We start from the raw sequence: 14,699 nt of genomic DNA, 5'->3' as shown, positions 1-14,699 counted from the left end.
CAAAAGCAGAAAGCAAATAGGATAACCCACCCCACCAGCACTGGATTCAGCAGAGCAATAGCTGAACAAGGAGCCAAGAGTGTCTGATCTCAAATGCCTCTGTTTCTAGTTAGACAAGCACAGAAACCACACAGCCAATACAAGCTTTTTTTTTTTTTAAACTCAAAGACAGTTTTGCTGAATTTGTACACTTCTTTTTTAGCAAGCAGGGATGACATTACACTTGGGCTTTTTCAGCTGAGTTACAGAAATTAACTACATGAATAACTCATTTCCTGGATGAGCTGCCTGTGAACAGTTTTTGATTGTTGTTTTGCTTGGGTTTTTTTAGGGGGTGGCAGGTTAAGGGAGAGGTAGGGGAAATTACACCAGATTGAACTTTTATAGCAACATTACTGTATTTTTATATAATATAATTAATCATATCGCTTTTGTTTAGACATCATTTTACTAAACTATGAATATGAACAAAGTGTATTTCAGATGCCTAAACAACAAATCTACAGACACTGATAACAAAAGACTTGTATTGGCTTCACACCTCTTGTTAATGTTATAGACTAGAAAGTGAGAGGTGTGTAAAATATTTCTAATTTTGCAATATAAACTATAGAACAAGAAGAAAAACTAATTTAGCTTCAATGCACACTAGAGATACTCAGTTTCTCAAAATGTTTGCATTTTGTTCTGTGTTTTGTTGTGTTTTGGCCAAATTTATATCAGCTTTAGATGAGCTTTGAACCAACTAACTCTCATTTTAACTTAGATTTTGAATATTTTATATCAACACTTTATGGGTGGAACAGGCCATTAGACTTATGTTGTCATGAAAAATATTTAACCTCTCTTTAGCAGCCACTTTAATATTTTTTTTCCCCTTCAGTTAATATTTTTAAGAGACTGACAAAATACAATTCCCACATTAAGAGATGCTCAGCTAATAGTGTTTATTGAAGTATTCTAAACCAGAGCAACCAAACTGAACTCTCAAGGTTCCTGAACAACATACAAAACATTCAGTCCAAGCCCCAAAAACTTAAATCAAATTTGTGGTAGCTTTCCAGTCTCAAAGTAAAATTGAAATTAAAAACTGCTGTGTAGGATGGTTATAAATGCCTTTTCACTCATTTCATGGTGCTTCCTCAAGTTATCATATTCTAAGCAGATTTGTCTAATAATTGTAACTCTTTGTTCTATTTGTCTTTTAATTAAAATCAATTACACATTGTTTAAGCAGGATTTTCTTTTAGCCTGTGATACCCCCATGGTGACACTGAGGTATGCACACTACACCCTGAAACTGTCCTTGTGTTCTAGATTGAGTTTTTCATAGCATTCTCCATATGAATCTACCTTTCCCCTAGAAGTCTTAATCTCTGTAGATGCCCTGATTTACAGGTTGGCACTGTAGTGTGTTACAGACTATGGGTGTGAGCTATCAAAAATAACTAGACTTCTAGAACTGTATTTTAGGAAACAAAATTCAATCAAGCAGTTAAGTATTACACAGGACTAGCTCAGGTTCTTAAGAAACTGCAATGTGAGCAACAAAATTTTCTCAAATTAAGCTTCTGACATTTAAAATAGTTCATATTTACAAGACCATCTGTATTTTCTAATGCATTTGACTGTACATGAAGTAACACTTACAGAAAGACAGTCTATAACCACGTTAGTGTGTTCTGTATTTCCTTCAGTGCTGACAGGGTAATAAATTGTTTTTTCCTGTTGGCTTCATGACATAGGTATGGAATTACATTACAAGAGTTCCTGTGTGGCCAATCCAAATTACCTGGCTGAAGCAAACACACCCTGCCACTTGAAGAGATTAAGGAATACCAAAGATTTTTATTTTAGTAACCAGCAGTGGGTTTTTCAAACTATTCAGCACAGGCCAAATTTTGCTCTATTGATATCAACAGTGAAACTCTTCAGAAAGACTGGACAGAATCCAGTTCTGAATACTTCTGAAAAACCCTACCCTAAAAATCTTTATTTTAAATTATTTCAAAACATGCAATTTATAGAATCTACCACAAGAAATTTTGCCAGCATGAATTTGAAAGGCAGCTGGGGATATAAGAAAACAGATGATCCATATGATATTCTTACTTGGAGCTTTGCAATCTGACAACTGAAAATAATTTACTTGGAAGTAAAAACAGTTTCTCTCCACCCCCTTTTCAATATATGAAGTATTCAGTTCTCATTTATTTTTCCACAAGAAAATGGCAACAGCATTTTGTACTACTGAATTTTATGTGAGAAACTCTCAAACAGCCCAACTTGTTCTCAAATCTCAAGGCAATAAAAACATACATAAACTATGGAAAAATCCAACTGAACAAAAAACAAAGACACTGAGATCACAGTCTATAACTACTTTAATGAATCTGATTACAAATTGTAAGGCATTTTTTTTCTGTGCTCACACTAACATGCAAAACATTAAATAACCTTCATAAGGTAGATTCACTTATAATACAATTACTTGGAACAAAAATAAAAATGAGTGTAATGGAAATAATTTACAATCGAAGTGCAGAAGTCATAATGGAAGGACTGACCAACTACATGGAAGAAGAATAAAGGTTACAATTCCTAAAGTGAAACACAAAATTAATACATGAGAAAGAATATGAGTCAAGCTAGAAACTTATGACACCCTGCTGAACAAGACCAAAGATGAGTTCAGGTTAACAGCATGAAAATCAGTGAGAAATGGTATAAATAACCCAATTTTATATAACCCCAGACCTGGCACCTGGCAGCACAGCACTGAGCAGGAATGGTGAGGTGAGCTACTGAAGTAAGAAAAAGGCAAGACTGAGGACAGAATCTCAAATCTTCTTAGATATTAGGTTATGAAAACCTCAGAAAGATAACTAAGTATTATAGAGAGGAAAGGTAGCCTCACTCTGCTGAGGTAAACAAGCACGATTTAATTGAATTTTGGTGAAACTGAAGATCTGCCTTATATTTGTGGTAGTTCTCTAATAGGTCCTAGTGACCTCCAACTAAGCGTGCACACCTTATTTTAGGAAGATTTAAAGTTAGATTCCAGCAGCCTTTTCAAATTATAATTGAGAGATTTAAAGCCAGAGAGACCTGAGAGAGCAGCTCTTCCATCATGCAACAATTCACATGGAATGACATCTTCATTTAATAAGAAAATGCATCAATTTTCTTAAAAACCCCACACCATTAAACAGTAGTGGTCACCTATCTATGGTTTCTTCCTTATAAATCAGGTCCTGTCCAAGGGTCACTTGGGAGCTGTTACTAACTCCATAGCAACTGCTTATGGTTCCTGAAGTGACAGCAGCACAATAATTGAGTGTTGTGAAGCAGCTTGAGCTATGGGGTACATTCAGGAGGCTGTATAACATACTCACTACTTTTCTTCACCATTTTATTTCATACCTAAACTCTATATCCAAATATAGAGAGAGAGAGCACTCTGATAACCGGATCTGCATTCAGTTGCTATAATTCTAGTAAAAAAGGAAGACCATCAGCCCCCCTCTAACAGCATAAATTCACATACTCAAATTCTCAAGGCTTTATGATGAATTCTTGGCATGCTTGCTTTTCCCTAGCAATTTTCAAAGAAAATGAGCAGAAGTTATAGAAAAGAGTTTATAAAATTGTGGACTACACAGTATTTAGTGCATAAGCTAACTTAATTACAGAAGTATGCAGAAAAAAGTCATGGTATGTAAGGGCATACCAGAAACTCTACAAAACTTATGTCATACTTGACCTGAAATCAATACCTTCAGTCTGGGTTTGTGGAAGAGAACACATTATTTCTGGACAAAAAAAACCTGCATCATTCTCTATGCTGTACTTGGCTTTACTTCTTCTAGTCAGTTTACCAGTGAACTATGTTGTGTGTATGTTGTTGTAAGTATAAACATAAGTTTACATTTCAGAGGAACAAAATCCTGAAGTGATAAGCCTAATAGGATCCATTACTAAAATCCTGAGAACATTACAGTTGGCAATCTTTTTGAGTAGCTTGCTAAGAGTTGTTTTCTGCAGAGCTATTGATTTTCTTTCATTTTCCAAACTGTGTGAGTCTTCACTTAGTAGAAAGCCTGAAAAGAACGCTGAATCATAGGCCACATACCATTTCTGATTTAGTGTGCAATATACCACTGAGAAGGAAATAAAATTACCTCACTTGCTACCATGTTAAATGAATTAGACATCTGCATGACCTATTGTCTCTGAACCCAGGCAGTGCTAAAAGCAGGAACTCCCAGCATTTTCCCTTCCCTGTTTTTTGCACACAGCTCTTTCTAGACCTCTGCTTGCTTCTAGCTACCCCTGCTCATACATTCAACAAAGTATATTTGTTGAAATACATTTATTAGAATGTGTGGTCAATTAAATAACTTTGTGTCTTACAATAATCACATACATCTGAAGATGGCAAGTCATTGTTGACAGCTTCTATGCTTTTCTAAACTGAAAAGGTATGAATATTTTCAGTTTTACAGTGTTCATTATTTCTTCATTGAGTCAAAGCTGTAGAATTTTATTATCAAAGCATAGGAAGAAATTTCTGAGCTTTACATTAAGGTCCACTGAACAGAATAAGTCCTCTCTGCAGCAAAAAATGTCAGGCCACCTTTACTGATCTAAGCAAAAGTACTGATGTGTGGAAAAATTCAATGAGACTTGCATCTGAAACCAGAAGTAGCACATTGTTAGAAAATGTGGTTTATATACATCTGAGATGAAACAACCATAAAGAGGATTTTTCCATGTTGTAAACTCTAGAGTGGTAAGACATGTCTGCCTCCATTGATCCAAGCCAGAATGCAGGGGATGCACGCACGTTGTTCCTTCAATTCCAGTGCATTCGGCCAACATTCTCACCCTCTTGGCATGACTGAAGGATCTTGGATATAACTGTAACATTATGAGAAAGAAAAGTAAGGACGATGCAGTCAACTGACCATCAACTCAGAAGAATAGATAGGACAAGTAGCCATTATTACTTGAGTATTACCTACAAGCTTCCCACTGAGTAGTATCAGTTAGGGTGAATTGTTAATGTAAGACCACAAGGTGTCATAAAGCTTTTTTTTTTGCATGAATTAATATCTGCATCCAAACTTCAGATCACTAAAAACACCACATACCCCTGAGATCACAAATCTCTGTTACTAGGAAGTTACACAAGCTCTGATATTGACAAGTCCCTCAGAACTAAAATTCCTGCAGAGTACCAGACTTTCAAGGTGGTCCTCCAACAATTCTTGCCAATTAAAAAAAAAATAAAAGAAGCAAAGCATTTTTATGCCTTGCCAGACTCTTGCACAGAACATAACACAATGTTTCTTCATGCTTGTGTAGCCTTGTGTATAGAAAAGTGTCCAGGACAGAGCACATTACTCCATAAGTATATCTTTCAGAGTTTTAATTTTTTCATTCCTTCGGTCACTGTGTCTCATCAGTTGTAATTACTTACTAACAGGAAGTGAAATAGGAAATGTCATGCTTTTCAATTGTCTGTGAGAACAGGAATAAATATATAAATATTCCCCCCTCTGTTTGGCAGTCTTCAGTCTTGATGAACAGATTAACCTTCTTGCAGATTTAGTGAAAGACCCAAAGCAGCACTCCTACATTTGCTATCAAATACAGCCAGAATAAAGAGAAGTGTGCAGATTAAAAACTATATTAAATCTTCCTCTTTATTTTCCCCAAATCTCTCACATAATCCCAGCATACATATAAAAATTTACAAAACAACAGAGTATGGTTTCATGTCATTTAGCCTGTAACAAAGCTGTAAACCAACTCAGTAGCCCTTACCTATTCTCAGGCAAACCTGGTTATTTTTCTTCCATTAGTCTTTTCTTTTCCAATGGGTAACAAAAGGGAGAATTGCAATGTTATCACTCAGTTGAGAGAATAGCATTCATCAAACAAAGCAGGTTTCTTAGTGAACTGTACAGCCCCAGGCACACAGTCTCTCAGGGTCGTGGTTGGGGTGAATGAGCTCATTTACACCAATGAAGTTACTGGATTTAGACCCACTTCATGTACCAAGGCTAAAACTAATCCCTTCGTTTTGCTTCACTACTTTAACATGATATATCATAAATGTAGTTAGGTGAGTGAGGCCTGAACTGGCATATTTATATTCCAAAAAGCCTGTAGATGGAATAGGAGCAAGTCAAATTTAATTGAGGAGAGATTTCTTATACTCATGAGAAGTCACAGAGCAAGTACTCTCAAGTGACTTATCATTCCAGTGTTTCTTCAAAATGAGCTTTCAGCATAGAGCTTAATGATAACAAATAGCCAAATATAAAAAGTTTTAAGGCTTATAAATATGTGAAATAATTTGATACTTCTTTAGTAGAAAATACAGTCTCTGCTTTGATTTTGCATTAAACCAAATCAGTCTTTAAAGAATAATGCTTTAAATTTGCCTAGCTATTTGAAGAACAAGATTGGTGAAAGCTTTAAATGTTCACCATGGAGTCTCAAGTAGACTTTATTTCATTCTTGATCTCTCTCTAGATGTACTAAACCCACTAAACTTATACCCTTTATGCTGTGTGAAATCATAATAGGAGGTCATGTCTAGAATGGAGTCTCTTTTCATTAGCCTTTCTAATCAAAGAGAAATAGCAAAGGCTGGACCTTACATGCAGCATTGTCACTTAGTGGCATGTGGGTATTTCACCACAAGCAGCAGCAGATTATGACTTCACTAACAGAGTGATTCTATTGGGATGTTTTTACACCAGAATAAAATTATGCCAATATTCTGTGTGAGACACTAACGTGAAAAATTTTTCTTCTGCATCAGGTATACAGACACAAAACTTCAGTTGTAATAGAAAGCAAAAAATCTAATAGAAAATCCTAGAATATTTTAAAATTAAATTTATTTTTTGTCTCTTATTAAAAAAGTAGACTTAGGTGAGCCTAGAATGCCACAAGTAGATCACTACTTATCCCTTATAATGCACATTTAAGCAAATGTACAAACACACACTTCCTGGCTAGATGGAGGTTAAATATGACCATACATACATAAATATACAAAAGCTTGTTCCTAAATCCACACCAATTAACTCTCCTGTCTAGAAAGTGGCAAGCACCTGAGAGCCACCTCTGACTATTTTATATCCTTGCTTGTGCATTCTAGGGAAGCACTGGAAGTAATAGGATGCACATTTACATCACTTTCAGACTTCCATTAAATTTTTTTTTAATATTAAGATAAAAGCTACTTAAAGTATATACAAGCTTTCAATTGTTTAATAATAATGGTCTTGCTCTTTGAGGACCTTCCCACTGGTAGTGCTTTACATCGAATATTGCAACACTTTCCTGGTTAATTTAAAATAGACTAGGAATGCAATTCTTTTTAACTTGTTCTTCAGTTTGAGACAATCCTTTTCTGGATAATATACAAATACATACAGTCTAATGAAATAAATTAGGAGTTAGCTGGTTGATCTCAGTGCTTTTGCACTACAAAATACTTCAGATACAAAGAATAAAAGACTAAGAGGGCCTTTTCAATGGATTTGTATATTTAAGATTAAGCTTATCAAGTCTGGATATGACAAGGGAATGTTTCTATGTGACAGCACAAAAGCATTAACATCCATGAAACAAAGTCTTCATACAGAAATACCTTAACAAGAACCCATCAGAATACAAACATTTGATAGCATAATCATATTTTATTTCAATTAACACTATTTCAATTAATTCACAGTCAAATTACAGTAATTTTTGTAAGGAAAGATGTTTCAACAAATGGTGAACTGCCTGTTTCAACATGGTCATTGAAGACATTTTTAGCCATCACTTGTCACAATTCTGCTTCCAAGACAACACTTAGAGGTGACAACTGGAATCATCTTATAGGAGGTCAGAGATCACATGCTCAGGAAATCAAACTGATGTTTAATGTCAGTTCCTGGCAGATGTTGTTTTCATCCCTGTAAAAGAAGTTCTATTTAACTTGCAGTCAGCATCATGCACACACAAAACAGGTAACTGCTCTAAGGCTGAGCTATATGAACCTTCTACATGACACTCACCCATTTCTCAAAAGAAATTACTTTGTTTGTACAGAATGGGATTTTTTTTTTCCATACCATTAGTATGGATTCCATTCCAGAAGACCAGCCACATTAGAATAAGCAGACATGTAATTATCATTTACTTTTCTCTGATTTTTTTTTTTGCTATTTATTTTTGGCTCAATCTACATAAAGTTCTAATCACTACTACACAAGTCTTTCACCAGCCAAAGCTATTTTGTTTTGTTTTCCAGCAAGGAGCAAAATAAACTCCTGCAGGAATAGAAGACGATGCCTCTACTATTATCTGATAAACCTTTCCACAATTACATATCTGGAGACCAAACAAAACTCTTCATTTAAAATCCATTACAAAACCTCTTCATTTAAGACATTTATTACATAAGTTCACAAAGCACAGATTTGAGAAACCTGTGATATTAGGATTCAGATATCATTACAAGATAACAGTTCAAAATATTCCTATAAGCTATTAATAAAGTTGATTCAGCACCTTCCTGAAGTTCAGCAGTTATACTAATGTGTTCCTCCCAAGCATGATCCAAAGAAGAGTTTCAACCTCACCTCTGGGTTTGCAAGAGAAATTTTATACCCCTCTGTATTGGCCACTTAAGACACTGCCAGACTTAAGAGGGCAAAGCATAAAAGGGGAGTAGATTTTAGTATATTATATTGTTTTCTTATAAACGAAGATGATCTGAACTTACTATTTGCTCAAGAGATACTATAATTCACTTGAAATGTGTGAATTATTAAAAAGCAATATTAAAAACCATTGGCAAGTGTCACTAGATGAGAGCACACTTACCTTCCAGTAGAAGGCATTACTTATGCCTAGGGAGTCCTGAGCACTGATTCACATTTAGGTGTGATTACCCATGTCTACAACATTTCAAGCATGAGGTTGCTATGTGAGGCCTCTAAACAACACACAAAAAAATGGTAAAATTATAATTAATAATGTTTAACTACAGACCTTCTTAAATATTCTACAGAGTTGCTACTATGTTATTAAACCTTTTAAAAGTAATCTACCATGGAGTTACAGAAGTCATTTACAAGTTCATTATCAAGTCAAAACCTAGAGCAAAAGGTAATTAGTGGCTCAGTCTGTAGAAAAGGCAGGTTTATCAGTCCAGTTAAACTACATAGAATATATTTTGGTGCTGACACCAAAATAAATAAATTTATTTTGGTGCTGACACTACCAAGGTAAGCTAAAAACGTATAGATTTGACTGGATCTTTGCCAGACAATTCACTGCTACCTTGTATCTACTTACAGATCTATATTACAGTGTATATTTTATACATATATATACACACACCACTTGTTGCAAATTATACAGCACTCAACCAAGAGACATTAAAGACATTGTAACAGGCGAACTAGAAGACTGCAGGAAAAGTCCAAGATATGAGGCTTTTTCTTTGTTTGAACAGTTATTAAGCCCATTTGGGCCCAAGTATTATGTATCTACAGCCTAAACATTGCAGGCTACTGCCATTTTCTTGATGTGGCAATGATTCAGATTTAAGGTCAGTGCAGCTTAATAGCTGCGATTCAAAGAACAGAAGAGTTCAAATGTATACAGTTGTTTTGGCTCAGAGACACAGGGCAGCACCCCCATACACCTGTCTTTAAAAAGTCTCAGGATCCAAAGTCCTCCACTTCTGGAGCCCGAAGCCTTTCCTTACCAGCCCCAGGCTGTGAGAGGGGTGACGGGCTCGGTGCGCCCCTCACCCAAAGGCGTCCAAAGGCGTGAGCGCAGATCGCCGGCGCTGCCCCTGCCCGGGCCTGCCGCGCTTGGCCTCCTGCCCATCGCGAGCGTTTGAAAGGCTCGCCGGAACCTCGGACACACTGCGGAGGGAGAGAGGCATCAGCCGGGCAGTGAGGGGACCGTGCGGGGGGGAACGGAGGGACGAGCCATTTGTGCCTCACGACAGGATGCAGGGCGGAGGGAAGGGCTCCGCACTGGGTTTTAGTGAGGGAGAGCTGCTCTATCCCCCTGTGTTGACTCCCTGGAGCACCGCCAAGCTCCGAGAGGGCAATATGTGAAGGGAAAGCGGCATAGGTTCCACCCCCAACCCCAGGCCCACAGCCGGCCCATGCTCCCTCTGAGAGCGGCCGCAGCCCGCTTACCGCGCCCACAGCCGGCGGACAGAAAGGCCGTGCGGTTCCTCACCGGGCATTAAATAACCCTCGTGCTCCCGCGAGACCACACGCGGCTCCAGTCGCCGCTGCCTATTGGCCAGACCGGCGCGCGTGACCCCGCGCGGAGCGGACGGGGCGGTGCGGCAAGGCCCCGGTGAGGCAGAGGGCGCCGGAGCTGCCCCGGAGCCGGGCACGGCCGGGACTGAGGGGCCGGCCCGGCTGCCCAGCTGTACTTCCTGCTGCGGCCCCCATCGGTTAGAATATGACTTTGGTGGGAACGTGCACGTCCATTCCTGCCCCAGGCTGAGTTCTGGGTGCCCGAAGATGTTTAACACCGAGAAACAAAAGTGTCCTCGGTGCGAAGTAGCAGCTGTGTAGCGGTTTTGAGGCACTAAATACCGCTGATCTCTGACTAAACTGCTGTCTAAGCCCAGCTTAGGAGGCTTAGGAGCTGTCTGAGGATGGCGAGGTAAAGCCCCGAGCCTCGCTAATGCCCTGACAGCACATGCAGCTCTGCTGGGCTCTGCGCCAGCGGGGACGCGGCGGCACCAGGCCTGTCCTGAGGGCCAGCCCCAGCACTCTGCCGCTCTGCCCCACATAACACGGGCTGCCTGTCTGGGGACGCCACTAAGAGGGTTTGGAGTGAGTAAGAGCAGATTAGCATAAACAAGGAATTAGTATTTGTAGCACAGAGACTTTGTGTGTCAAACAGCAAAGCTGGTAGGTAAGAATCACAACATATCACAGAATATACCGAGTTGAAAGCGACCCATCAGGATCTTCAAGTCTCCAACTCTTGGCCCTGCACAGAACACCCCAAGAATCACACCCTGTACCTGAGAGCATTGTCCAAACTGAATTGAATGGAACTCCCTGCTTCTCTCACATTGAATTAGGTATGTATATTGCTGATAATTCATACCTTCCTCTCTCAATGAGAAACAGTATGTCTTGGCTCATGCCGGGTTACTACCAGCACAGCACCAGTAAAGTGTGTGGAAATAAAGTAACGAGTAACCCCCATACCTGATCTGAACCGTGCATTTAAATCACTCTCAACTGAACCAAACCAATCTGATGCAGCCTGAAACAAATAGTCACATAGTTGCAATCAAGGGATGACTCTGGAAATTGTTTCCTACCACTTCTAGTTACCTCTTCTGTCTAATTCTTGACACTCAAAACATTGTTGCAGATTAGCCCTGTGCCTGTTATTGTCTTCACGTTAAGATTCAAAACCTGTCTCAGGACTCTAGGAGATGAATTTGTGAGACATGTAGTTTTAAGTTATTTCAAGTGAGCTCCTTTGCAATGACTATTTCTACAGTCAGATACCTAAGTCAGATCAGTCCTTTCCTATAATATAGTCAAAAAGATGAAGTGGCATCCAACCTTAAAATTTTTAGCACTTGTGCCTAAAGTGGGATTTATGTCAAGTTTGGTTTCTTCTTTTCCAGTACAGAATATAGCCTGACACTTCTGATACACAGAAAACCAGCAAACCACAGCAAACCAGTGATTAGTAGCCATCCCACGTGGGCATTTTAATCATTCACATAACCCTATGCCTTTTTCTTGCCCCTCACAAACTTCCTTCTGTTTTCCCCATACAAAGTTTGCATTGTTTGCCTTCTCTTTGGCTCCATGAAACTAATTTTTGTGTCTGATAGTGGCACAACTTCGAGAAGGAATGACCTGTCTACCTGACCTGTCTGTTCCATTCCAAACCCTCCTTATAGAATAAAATATCAAGGTCATGTGGATTGGAGCCTCTTTACTTGCAGGTTAGTTCTCCCATTTCCTGGAAAAATGATGCAACAACTAAGTTGCTACCTACAAGTCTGCAGGCAGATCTGCTGTTTCCATGTGCATGGGATGTAACTTTTATCTGCATGAGCTTCTCAGCTGGGCACTGGGTCTGCCTACAACCTGAGTGCTTTGGGGACTTGAAGGAAATACTGGTGGGTCTGGGTACAGGTTAATTTTGAGATTACCTTGGATCACTAAATGGGAGAAATACAGGCCTGGTCATGAGCAGAACTTGTAGAAAATCCAGTTATCACTGGGGCATTTTGAAATTTATTAAGTGGCAGCAGGATGTCTTGGTTATTTTGTAGATTGGTGTTGAGTTTTTTAAGGAGTTGAGCTGAGCTAGCTTGTTCAAATCTTGAAGGATGGTGCTCTGATTAACCAAATCCCTCTGTTAGGTGCAAGAATGAAGTCTCAAAGTCACTCATTAGATGCTTATCACAGAAGAAAGACTCTTGAAAACAACATGCTTAACAATATAGTGACTTTACCACAACGTGCAACTGGCATGAATGTATCACTTCAATTTTACTGTCTTTCCCCACACTGTTATGAAGGAAAATCAAACAGGTAAAGCCTCATTGTTACCATCAGTCTTTGCAGATGTACTACAGTACTCAGTGGCCTTGAATAATCATCAGGTTTGGAGTCTTAGAATGCTATAGCTTTTTATGTATATATACATATGTGTGTGTGTATCTAATTTGGTTAAAACTTTGACATAATGTAATAAGAGTATAATTAATTACACTGCATAATTAATTTATGCATAATTTAATAAAATATAAAGGTTATTTTAAATTCATGCTGAAAATAGACTCAATGCTACTTACAGCTTATCTGTCCTTTGGTTTTTTTGTCCTCAGAATAATTGTGAGTTAAAATTGGAGCCTGTAAAATAGAATAAAAATAATAAAATCTTTGGAGAAGAGGAAGGCAAGCCAGAATCATTATTTCCTTTTCAGAAGCAGAAATAGCAATATACTTCTGTAAAATCCTTCAGTTTTCTGTTATTTTTGCTCATTGTGTCTCTTTTTTTTCTTTTTTGATAGATTATTTCCATGATCAAAATTTTTGGTTATCTCTTTCCAGCCAATAAACATGATTATAATTTAAATAGTATTTTTCCACCTGAAAGCACATTTTGTATAGGTAAGAAAAATGCCATTAAATTTGCTAGTGATCTCCCTTGCTGAATAGTATGAAAAGGACATTCTTCAAGATTCTTCCTTCTGGGAAGGTAAGAATATTTTTACTTGAGTAGTGAGGGTGGGGAAGATTAGTATTATTTAAATTGATGAAGCAATGCACTGAAGTTCTCTTATTGTCACTGTTCCAAGCTCTTAACACAGGGTATTTGAAACTCAAGCAGAAGGAAAAGGGCAGGAGTAAGATATGAGATAATCACAGCTCTAGGCCATTATTGACATTGGACTGAAGGCTTTAACAACCTCTTCACAGAGTAGAATTTAATGGCTTTCACTAGAGAAGTATCAAAGCCCTTGTATCTACTGTCAGTTTTTGGTACATTGACATCAATGTATTTGCATCTGTCTTATTCTGCTGTCTTTGGGCTTTCAGATCTGATGTCTGGCCAAAAAAAAGATGATGTCAGATGCTGTAAATGTGTTTTGTCTTCTGTAAAGTAGCAATTTTTTGAGAAAAATGAAGAGGTGATATTGTCTACTTGCCATCATGCTTAAACTAGCAAAACGTAGGCAAGATTTAGGGATCAATTTAATGCAGTTTTACTTTCCATGCTTTATCTTTAGAATCCTGACAAGTCATACTGTCACCAAAACTCCACGTTTTACAGTATTTTGAATCAAGAGAAATAATTTCTCAGATAATTTGAAAATATTGGGTAGGGTTTGCTTTGAAGATGGCAATCTTAAAGAAGAGTAGTAATTCCAAAATTGAGTTGAATTTTTGGTTTTAGACTCTCCACATTTTCTGTGGATTTCCATGAATTTTTCATGCACTACAACTCACTCTTACCATTAGAATTTCAGGTACAGATGGAGTGGTTTCCATGGACCTGCTATGAGCCATGTGCCACAGATTCAATCCATAGGCTGCAAGCTGGCATTTGGCATTGTGCTAAAGCCACCAGTCTGTTCTGAAATGAGGCCAAGCTTCATGGAAAACCTTGATTTCTCATTCTTGTGTCTACACATTTGCCATGTTGTTGAAGATATTTTGCTGTTTTTCAGTAGAACATAATTTAATATTAGATAAAAAACATATTAAGAAATTATAAAATTCTAAACCCACATTGTCAACATATTGTCAGCAAGTATTCAAATATCTGATTTCTCTTATAATTCTTATATATTTTCCATGCTTCAAGAAAACCTTAGTATTGCTTTAATTCTCTTTTCCAGTAAAATATATTGGTTGGAAATATATCTTAAATTTGATCTGTTCCAAACATTTGTTCAGCAAAACTGACTGATGGTTACCCACTTCTGGATCCAAGTTTATTACAAGAAAAACATAAATGAATCCTCTGTGGAAATTTCCAAGATTTCTGGAGAGGAAATGCAATATCCTCTTTGTAGCAGAGAATAAGCAGATATTCCAGTCTCAAATTTGCTACCAGCTTTCCTATGTAACTTTGGATAAGTCACTAAATTTCCGCTGGCAATT

General features: G+C 37.9%; 2 long non-coding RNA genes across 2 annotated transcripts; one reads left to right on the top strand and one right to left on the bottom strand.

Annotated features, from left to right (window-relative positions):
* Window positions 1-7,855: 7,855 nt before the first annotated feature.
* LOC306802568 lies at window positions 7,856-10,188 on the bottom strand. Its single transcript, XR_013774404.1, has 3 exons — window positions 9,785-10,188; window positions 8,896-9,007; window positions 7,856-7,982 (listed from the first exon to the last, which is right to left on the bottom strand). It is a non-coding gene; the product is annotated as an uncharacterized lncRNA (long non-coding RNA).
* Window positions 10,189-10,538: 350 nt separating this feature from the next.
* On the top strand, window positions 10,539-13,387 carry LOC306802812. Its single transcript, XR_013774477.1, has 3 exons — window positions 10,539-10,604; window positions 11,699-11,776; window positions 13,189-13,387. It is a non-coding gene; the product is annotated as an uncharacterized lncRNA (long non-coding RNA).
* The last annotated feature ends 1,312 nt before the right edge of the window (window positions 13,388-14,699 follow it).

This window comes from Erithacus rubecula, assembly GCF_903797595.1.
Source record: "Erithacus rubecula genome assembly, chromosome: 5".
In the NCBI taxonomy this organism is placed as follows: Eukaryota; Metazoa; Chordata; class Aves; order Passeriformes; family Muscicapidae; genus Erithacus; species Erithacus rubecula.
This window is presented reverse-complemented; position numbering and strand designations above follow the sequence as displayed.